Source organism: Chionomys nivalis, chromosome X (assembly GCF_950005125.1).
Source record: "Chionomys nivalis chromosome X, mChiNiv1.1, whole genome shotgun sequence".
NCBI lineage: Eukaryota > Metazoa > Chordata > Mammalia > Rodentia > Cricetidae > Chionomys > Chionomys nivalis.
In genome coordinates, this window is record NC_080112.1 from 120302726 (window position 1) to 120312454 (window position 9729).

A 9729-nucleotide genomic window follows, 5' to 3' on the forward strand; every position below is an offset into this window, starting at 1 on the left:
ACCTTCTTATTTAGCTTCTCTAGGATCTCATATTATAGGCTCAATGTCCTTTATTTATAGCTAGAATCCACTTATGAGTGAGTACATACCATATTCATATTTTTGGGTCTGGGTTACCTCACTCAGTATGTTTTCTATTTCCATCCAATTGCATGCAAAATTCAAGATGTCATTGTTTTTTACCACTGAGTAGTACTCTAATGCATACATATTCCACACTTTCTTTATCCATTCTTCCATTGAGGGGCATCTAGGTTGTTTCCAGGTTCTGGCTATTACAGATAATGCTGCTATGAACATAGTTAAACAAATGCTTTTGTAGTATGATAGAGCATCTCTTGGGTATATTCCCAAGAGTGGCATTGCTGGATCCTGGGGTAGGCTGATCCCAAATTTCGTGAGAAACCGCCACACTGATTTCCATAGTGGTTGCACAAGTTTGCATTCCCACCAGCAATGGATGAGTGCTCCTCTTACTCCACATCCTCTCCAGCAAAGGCTATCATTGATGTTTTTGATTCTAGCCATTCTGACAGGTATAAGATGGTATCTCAAAGTTGTTTTGATTTGCATTTCCCTGATCGCTAAGGAGGTTGAGCATGACCTTATGATGGAAGCAGGGTGGATATGGGAGTAGGGAAGTATATATCTTAATTAAGGGAGCCATTCTAAGGTCAGCGAGAGACTTGACTCTAGAGGTATTCCCAGGTGTCCATGGAGATGTCCCCAGCTAGATCTTTGGGCAGCTGAGGAGAGGGAGCCTGAAATGGCCCTATCCTATAGCCATACTGATGAATATCTTGCATATCACCATAGAAACTTCATCTGGCGAAGGATGAAGCTAGAGACAGAGACCCACATTGGAACACTGGACTGAGCTCCTAAAGTCCAAATGAGGAACAGAAGGAGGGAGAACATGAGCAAGGAAGTTAGGACCACAAGGGGCGCGCCCACCCACTGAGACGGTGGGACTGATCTAATGGGAGATCACCAAGGCCAGCTGGATGATTGAGCATGTGATCAAACCGGACTCCCTGAACGGGGCTGACAAGGAGGGCTGACTGAGAAGCCAAAGACAATGGCACTTGGTTTTGATCCTACTGCATGTGTGATTATTTCGGGGTTGAGCAGCCAGGAAGGAACAAACAGCCTCCTTACAATACCCTCGCACTCACCACTGTAGCAAAACGGTTCAGTGCTTGCTTGCATGCCTGAGTTCAACACTGAGGACACATGTGATAGGAGAAGAGAAACAATTATTGAAAGTTGTTGTCTGTTCCCCATAGGTGCAATTTTGTGGATATGCACATGCAAGCACAACACACACACACACACACATACAGACACACACACACACTGGGGACTTAAATAAGAGAAATTTAAAAATCACATTTAAAAATATAATAAAACAAGGACAAGAGTGGAACCTGGAGGCCCAACAAACAACAGAGCAAGCTCGGCAAGCTACTCACGCCTCCTCAGTGGTGAGGTACTGACTGCGCTGAAAGGTACTGACAGCTCTTGGAGCTGAGCCAAGTTGAACCTGTGCTGGTGATGGACCCCAAATTCCATGCACCAGCAGCCTCACGGGATGAACACAGCACCACCACTTAGCCAAGGAGAGCACACCCTGGTTGTCTCCCATGGCCCCACGATCTGGCTCCTGAGGCTGCAACTCATTCTCCTGGCCATGGCCACCAGCTGCACCCTCTTGGTTCCCGTCATCCATGAGGCCTGCGGCACCAGCAGCTGAGGTAGCCTTCTCCTTCTCCTGCTCTGTCTGCTTCTGCTGCTGCAGCTGCTGCGGCTGCGGCTCTTCGCCCAGCCCGGCCCCATCCACTGGCTTCCTCATTTCTTCCCTCTCCAGCCTGCAAGACCCTCAGTGCCTCAGCCTCTGGAAGTGGGAAACAGAAAGGGCACCGAGGTGACAGGGCCTCGGGTGCTGCGAAGTCCCTGTGAAGTCGAGCGCCTACAGGCGACGCCAGTGCACAGGGCAGCCCAGCCGCCTCTGTGGACGCTCCTCCCCTCATGGACAGCACCACCCCACCGTTCCTAGCATGCACTGACAATCCCAGTTGTCATCGTCGTCATCAAGTCCCACATAAAGCAGGTAATCGAAGTTTTGACGCTCCATGTCCTTCCAGAATGTCGGTGTCGCAGTGGCTTGCGGCTTGCTGTCCATTGTGCCTCTGTCGAGTCAGAGCTAGAGCTCCCTGCCGTTCCGGAAGTAAGGTCTCTCAGTCTCAAGGACTTGCTATGTCTCTATAGCTTCTGAGTTGGAGCCTTCTACCGCTCTGGGAATAAGGCTCCTCAACCGGCAAGGGCTAGCTTCCGGTTTCCGGGTCCCCCCCATAGTCTGTATTAGCGTGTATCCAATCCTGGCCATGCCGTCCTGGCTTCTGGTTGGCCTGCTATTGCTATGGTCTGTGATCCTCAGGGGCAAAACTGAGTGCAGTCTGAAGCTTGAGTAAGCTGGATGTGTTTGTGGGGGAACGGATGGCACCTGGACAACGGAATAGAAGTGACGTTACAAGTTGCAACTTCATGAGTCCTTTCACCCTGGTTCACCCAGGGAACAGGTGGTGGTCAACCACAGGAACCAATTTGCAGGGGGTAAGAAAAGATCCACCAGAAGCTTTTAAGGCCTTGTGGATGAAAGACCCTCGGGTAGGACCTTCCCTCAGAAGGAGACCCCTGAACCCAAGGAACAGTCCGAGACCACTGGCTGTAAATAGCAAGAGGTTTATTGGGTGTACACAGGTACCTGCGGGCGGCAAAGTCTTTCGGAGGACTTGCGCGCCCGGCAGTCTGGGAGAAGGTCTTTTTATAGGAAAAGGGCAACAGAGGCAGGCATATAGAAGCAGATGGATGGTTACAGGGATCCCATTGGTCAGTTAGAATGAGGTGATGGGTTCACTTGGGGACAAGCTCCTCGGGGACATGTAGATCTGATAATAGCTGACTTGGTCCTATCTAGGGCACATGTAGTTTTTCCCAGAACTTTTTGTTCCCCTCCTAGGCCTGATGTATCTTGTTTGGCAGCCTAGGAGTACCGACTTTACCTTGAACTTACATTTTTGTGTGAAAGCCTTGCAAAATGGCATAACAGCAACTAAACTGGGGTCTTTCATTCCCCCATTTTCTTTTAGCATTGAGTTAAATCTTTTACTCAAGATAATTATGGAATCTCAGTTTTCTGTTGTCTTAGCCTTTGGTATTCATGGGTTAAGACTAGGGCCTGGATGACGGATAGCCTGCGTTTGGATACATAAGGCTTGGTTGGACGTAGGGTGTTTAGGAGGACGGTGTAAGGGCCTTTCCATCGAGGTTCCAAGTTCTTAGTCTGGTGTCTGCGGACCCAGACAGTGTCTCCTATCTGGAAAGGATGCGAAATCATAGGCTGATTCAGTTGGTCTCGGTAAGCTGCAGCGAGTGGCTTCCAGACCTCTCTTTGCATAATCTGCAAAACCTGCAAATGAGCTTCCAGAGAAGGGCTGTTAGCAAAATCAGCAATATTTGAGTCAAAGAAGTTTATGAATGGGGATGGGGCCCCGTTCAGTATCTCAAAGGGAGTCAATCCATGGGGGCCTGGAGTGTTGCGGGTCCTATATAAAGCCAATGGCAAGAGGAATACCCAGTCTCTAGAGCCAGTTGCAAGCCTTAATTTGGACAAAATCTCCTTAATTGTTGTATTCATGCGTTCTACCTGTCCTGAACTTTGGGGTTTATATGCATAATGTAATTTTCATTCAATTCCCAAAAGCTTGGCTACCAACTGACTTACCTGGGAGACAAAGGCAGGCCTGTTATCAGTACCCAGGACCTGGGGCATCCCATACCTGGGAAAGAATTTTTTTTCCAGGAGTTTCTTGGTCACCACCTTTGCAGTTTCATGTTTGATGGGGAAAGCTTTTATCCATCCTGAAAACGTGTCTACGAACATTACAAGGTACTTATATCCATAGAGGCCGGGCTTAACTTCTGTAAAGTCAATCTCCCAGTGTATACCAGGACGATGTCCCCGTACCCGGACCCCTGGCCCAAGCTTAGTCTTGCCTGCATTTACTTGAGCACAGGCTTTACGTTCATCAGATACCTTTTGTAGGGCCCCATCTCTGTTTAGGAGGTAGGGGCCAGTTTCCTGTCATTCCAGTAAGGTTTTTATCTTCTTTGGTCCTAAATGGGTCAACTTGTGCAGGTATTTTATCAGCTCATAGGTATGTCTCATTGGCATAACAGTCTTTCCCTTGAAGACCCAATGTTGTTCTTTGGGGTCATAGGTGGCCCCCATTTTTTTAGGAGGTTGGTGTCTTCTTGACAATAGGGCAGTGGATATCGGAATGGCCTTGTATTTTCTGAATTGATCAGAGGGAAGGCTCAGGAGATGCTGATTGTTTTTAGGGCAGCCTCCTTGGCAGCAGTATCCACCAATCGATTTCCTTTTGCCTCCAGGCTGTGGCCCTTTTGGTGGCCAGGACAGTGTATAATACTCAGTTTTTGGGGCAGAAATAGGGCTTTGAGTAGTGTCAATATTTCAGTCTTATTTTTAATTTTCTTTCCCTCTGAGGTCAGCAGCCCTCGCCTTCGGTAAATTTCCCATGTATATGGGCAGTGGCAAAGGTGTATGACTGTCCGTATAGACATTAAGTTTCTTACCTTCTGCCATCTGGAATGCCTGGGTCAATGCGATGAGTTCTGCTCTTTGGGCTGAGGTGCCTGCTGGTAGGGCTTTAGCCCAGATTACCTCGGTTTCTGTGGTTATTGTTGCCCCCCCCCCCCCGCTCTCCGTTCCCTGTTTTCCAGGAAGCTGCTACCATCGGTGTACCAGGTGTAGTCAGCGTCCTGAAGAGGGTGATCCGTCAGGTCTGGTCTGGTCCCATGCATTTCCGCAAGGATCTGGAGGAAATCATGCTGCTCTGCCTCCTCCGGCAATAGGAGCAAGGTTGCGGGGCTGAGAGCAACCATAGGTCCAAATTGCACCCGGTCTGTATCCAGGAGCATGGCTTGGTAATGAGTCATGCGGGCATTGGAAAGCCAGCGATCTGGAGGCTGTTTGACCAAGGCCTTCACTGCATGGGGTGCCAGGATGGTCAATGGCTGGCCCAGAGTCAATTTACCTGCATCCTTAGTAAGGACTGCAATAGCTGCTACCATCCGTAGACAGGGCGGCCATCCTGACGCGACTGGGTCGAGTTTCTTGGACAGATAGGCCACAGGACACTTCCAGGGGCCCAGTCTCTGGGTCAGGACCCCCTTGGCATATCCCTGCTTTTCATCTATAAATAGTTTGAAGGGCTTGGTAATGTCTGGAAGGCCCAATGCGGGTGAGGTTAGCAAAGCTTTTTTTATATTGTTGAAGGCCTCCTGGTGCTCCTTTTCCCAGGTAAACATCATCCCTTGCTTGTTTAAAGGATATAAGGGAGCAGCCATCTCTGCAAATCCTGGGACCCAGAGGCGGCAGAACCCTGCTGTTCCCAGAAACTCCCCCAGCTGGTGGGGGTCCTGGGGGGGCAGGGATGTTAGTGATAGTCTGTTTGTGTGCCTCGGTCTGCCATATCTGTCCATCTTTCAATTGATAACCTAGGTAAATGACTTGTTTTTGACATATTTGAGCTTTTTTGGCTGATGCCTGATATCCTAATTGTCCCGATGTCTGTAGGAGGGCTTTTGTGCCCTCCTGACATTCTTTTTCCGAGGTGGCCGCCAGAAGGAGATCATCAACATATTGGAGCAATATCAGGGCAGGGTACTGAACCCGAAAGTCTGCCAAGGCCCGGTGTAAGGCCTCATCAAAGAGGGTCGAGCTATTCTTGAATCACTGGGGAGCCTGGTCTGGGTCAATTGACCTGAAAGTCCAAGATCTGGGTCCTTCCATTCAAAGGCAAAAAGGGACTGCCTCTCAGGATGCAACCACAAGCAGAAGAAAGCATCCTTTAAGTCCAATACGGTGTACCAAACATGGGATGATGGTAGAGTACTTAATAGATTGTAAGGGTTGGGGACCATGGGGTGTATGTCCTCCATCTTTTGTTAACCTCCCTCAGATCCTGCATTGGCCAGTAGTCCCCAGTCCCCTGCTTCTTTACCGGTAAGAGGGGGGTGTTCCATCGTGACCGGCAGGGGATGAGGATGCCCTGGTCCAAGAGCCTCTTTTCTTGCAATAGGCACATTGGTCCCTGTCCATTTTGGCCCCCTTCCGTTCTCCCAGCCTACCTCCCTTTCTTTCTTGTCCTTGAACTATAATGGCCAGCAGCCTGCTTAATTTTTTATTTTTTTATGTCTCTTTTCTCTTGATCCTTTTTCATTCTCTGCCATAACTTTTCTTCCTTTTCCTCTGGTTTCTCTCTCATTTACTGGTTGCTCCTCTAAATATACTTGTAAATTCTCTTTTGCTTTTCTCTTTCCCCTTTATCTCTCTGCCTCTTTCTTTGCATCCTTCAGCAGATCCTGTATTGTATATCCCTGCAGACCTTCCAGTCTCTGTAATTTACTTCTGATATCCAGACTGGACTGCCAAATAAAGGACATTGAAACGCTAGTGGCCTGCCCCGGTTCCCCCGGGTCATAGGGAGTATACATCCTATAAGCCTCTTTAAGTCTCTCTAAAAATGCTGAGGGAGTTTCCTCATTCCCTTGTATCATTTGCTTTACCTGGGCCAAATTAGTGGGGTGGCGTGCTGCCCCTCGGAGACCCGCTATGAGCAACTGGCGGTAAAGACATAGGTGTCCCCTACCTGAGAGTGTGGTAAAGTCCCAATTAGGGCGGGTCAAGGGAAAAGCCACATCAATCTCGTTCGGCAGCTGGGTGGGGCATCCATTGTCACCCAAGACATTATTCCTCGCCTCCAAAAAGACTCTGTTTTCCCTCCAAGGTCAGCAGATCCTGCAAGAGCTGTTGGCAATCATCCCAGGTTGGCTGGTGTGTGACTAAAATAGACTTGATTAGTCAGCGCCACTGGGTTTTTGGAAAAGGAAGGGTTATGCTGTTTCCAGTTATACAGATCAGAAGCTGAGAATGGCCAGTACTGTTGCTGCCCATTCGGACCCTCTTGGAGGGGAAGGGCGTGGGAGGTGGAATCGGGTGGTGGCTTGCATCTGTCCCTCTGGGCTATCTGATTCTGCATATGGAGGAGGCTCCTCCGATAGGAGGTCTAGGGGGGGAAATTCAGGGTCCAGGGGAAGAACAGGCGGGCGTGAAGTGGGTTAGTAAGGTTAGAGAAGGGGTCATAACCTAAAAATTTTTAACATATGCATTAAATCCAAACATTTTACAGGGTGTGTCAAACTTTCTCCAACATCTATAAGCAGTTACAAATATCATCAGGTCAATTCCAGTAAGAGTACAATGACAGACCTTGTTATTAAATACCATCAGTTCCAGTCTCTGAGCAAAAGTTAAAACCCCAATTTCCCCCCTTTCTTAAGTGAAGAGGGGTTAATATTTTAATCAAAATGAGTTCTGTGTCCCAAAGATTAAAACAGTCAGATGTTTAGTCTGCATCTTAGCTCCCAAGTGTCTCAGGGCAGGTAGGACTCCTGGGTGAGGCAAGCCGGACCCAGCCATCGGAAGCACATCTTGGCAACCATCCCAGCGGGGTTTCCTTAGACTCTTTGGAGGCAGAATGACACCCTCAGAACGGTGTAGCAGGTCCCGCTACCAGGCATTTCTCTCTGAGGGAGCAGGGAAGATGGATCAAGGACTCTTCTCCAATTCGCTTTTGGAACTCCTTTATGGGGTGTTTGCAGTTATGACATCATCATGTCAGATCCATTTGTATCAGGATCTCTTTGCAGCTTTTATAAGTTGCTTTAAAGGAGCCTTGGTACGCTCCATAAATATTTTTTTAATTATTATTATTATTAATCATATATGCAGTTCTTCCATTGGAAGAGCCATTTGTAAAATTTAGCATAAAATCCTGTAAGGGATTTTTAACTATAACATTAGCAAAATACAGTTGTGTGAATTGTAGCAATGATCATCTGGGAAAAGATTATTATTCTGGCCTTTTGTACCAGACAGGCTACTGTTTTAAATTAAAAGTTTAATATCTTAATTGGCAAACTGAGAAAGTTTATCCATAGCTGAATCATAATTAATATGCTGTACTTGTTGATTATTGTATACTTTACCTGCTTGAGTACCTGTTAGGCAGGTTTTTTTTTGTAAGAATTTTATCTAGCGGCTCAATATCTCCCATAAAAAAATTACAATTAGGGTTTTAACCATTGAATATCTAATTAAAAGTTTATAAGTTATCCTCTTCTGAGTTTCAAGTCTGCCTTACAAAAAAAAAATTAGAAGTATACTTTGCCATATCTCAAACATAGTTTCAATGGCACAAACATCGGGAGAAACAATTAGATCTCCTAAATTGAGAAACTTCTGTATAACAAGACTATAGAGTAGGAAAAGATCTTTACTTATCATAAACCCATTTCTTCTTTTGCACTTCGACTGATTGATTGCTTGCTCGGTCCCGCACATCAGGCCAGTGATCTAAAGTGAGACTTAAAGGGGTTGTTAACGATTGTCCCATGATACCAGATTTAGACTCGAGTACAAACAGATATACAAAAACAAAGAACATAAAAACAAAGACACAAAAATCCAAAACCAAACTCAAAATCAGAAGCTGTGCAGCATTACAGATTCAGTTGGAGGTCATGCCTCCTGGGAACTAGAGGAGTGACCTGGGCACTCTTAGCCCCTTCGGATTCTGGAGCGTCCTCCAGATACAGATTGAGCCCCGAAGGCTCCAGACACCCTTGGAACGTCTTCCAGGGCTGCTGGGGGGAAGTTCGAGCTCGTCAGCTCCCTCCCTGGCCCGCCAGATACTGATAGATCTGATCGAATCTTACTGAGTGACAGAACGACAAAAGACTCAGACAGACACAGACAGGGAGCTGGCCAGCTAACCTCCCGGTGGTGAGTCAGTAGTCCCTGGGTGGGGGTCTCACTTTCCCGGCCAATGCACCAAATGAAAGACCCTCGGGGAGGACCTTCCCTCAGAAGGAGACCCCTGAACCCAAGGAACAGTCCGAGACCACTGGCTGTAAATAGCAAGAGGTTTATTGGGTTTACACAGGTACCTGCAGGGGGGCAAAGTCTTTCAGAGGACTTGCGTGCCCTGCAGTCTGGGAGAAGGTCTTTTTATAGGAAAAGGGCAACAGAGGCAGGCATATAGAAGCAGATGGATGGTTACAGGGATCCCATTGGTCAATTCGAATGAGGCGATGGGTTCACTTGGGGACAAGCTCCTCGGGGACATGTAGATCTGATAATAGCTGACTTGGCCCTATCTAGGGCACATGTAGTTTTTCCCAGAACTTTTTGTTCCCCTCCTAGGCCTGATGTATCCTGTTTGGCAGCCTAGGAGTACCGACTTTACCTTGAACTTACATTTTTGTGTGAAAGCCTTGCAAAATGGCATAACAGCAGCTAAACTGGGGTCTTTCAGTGGAGATGTGAGGACAATATCTCTTAGTCTTGGCATTGGGTCCTTGCAACTAGGCAGAGAATGGATACTAAGTAATGTGTTTATCTGGGAGGCTCTTCTTTGAACTTCCACAGAAAGTTAGAGCCTGCTTGCTTCCATGTTCTGACTTTGAGGAGCTTGGGCAGGGTTGCAGGACCTGGGGCTATTCAGCAGGCAGATTGGTGGGCTCATCTTCACCAGGGCTACTGAGGAGGAGCTTAGTAGTACTGTCCAGCCTTCATGAGCGCTG

At 47.5% G+C, this 9729-nt stretch overlaps 1 pseudogene; it reads right to left on the reverse strand.

The window, feature by feature from the left end:
* Nucleotides 1-2254: 2254 nt before the first annotated feature.
* Nucleotides 2255-6170, reverse strand: LOC130868619 (uncharacterized; annotated as a pseudogene).
* Between the last annotated feature and the right edge of the window lie 3559 nt (nt 6171-9729).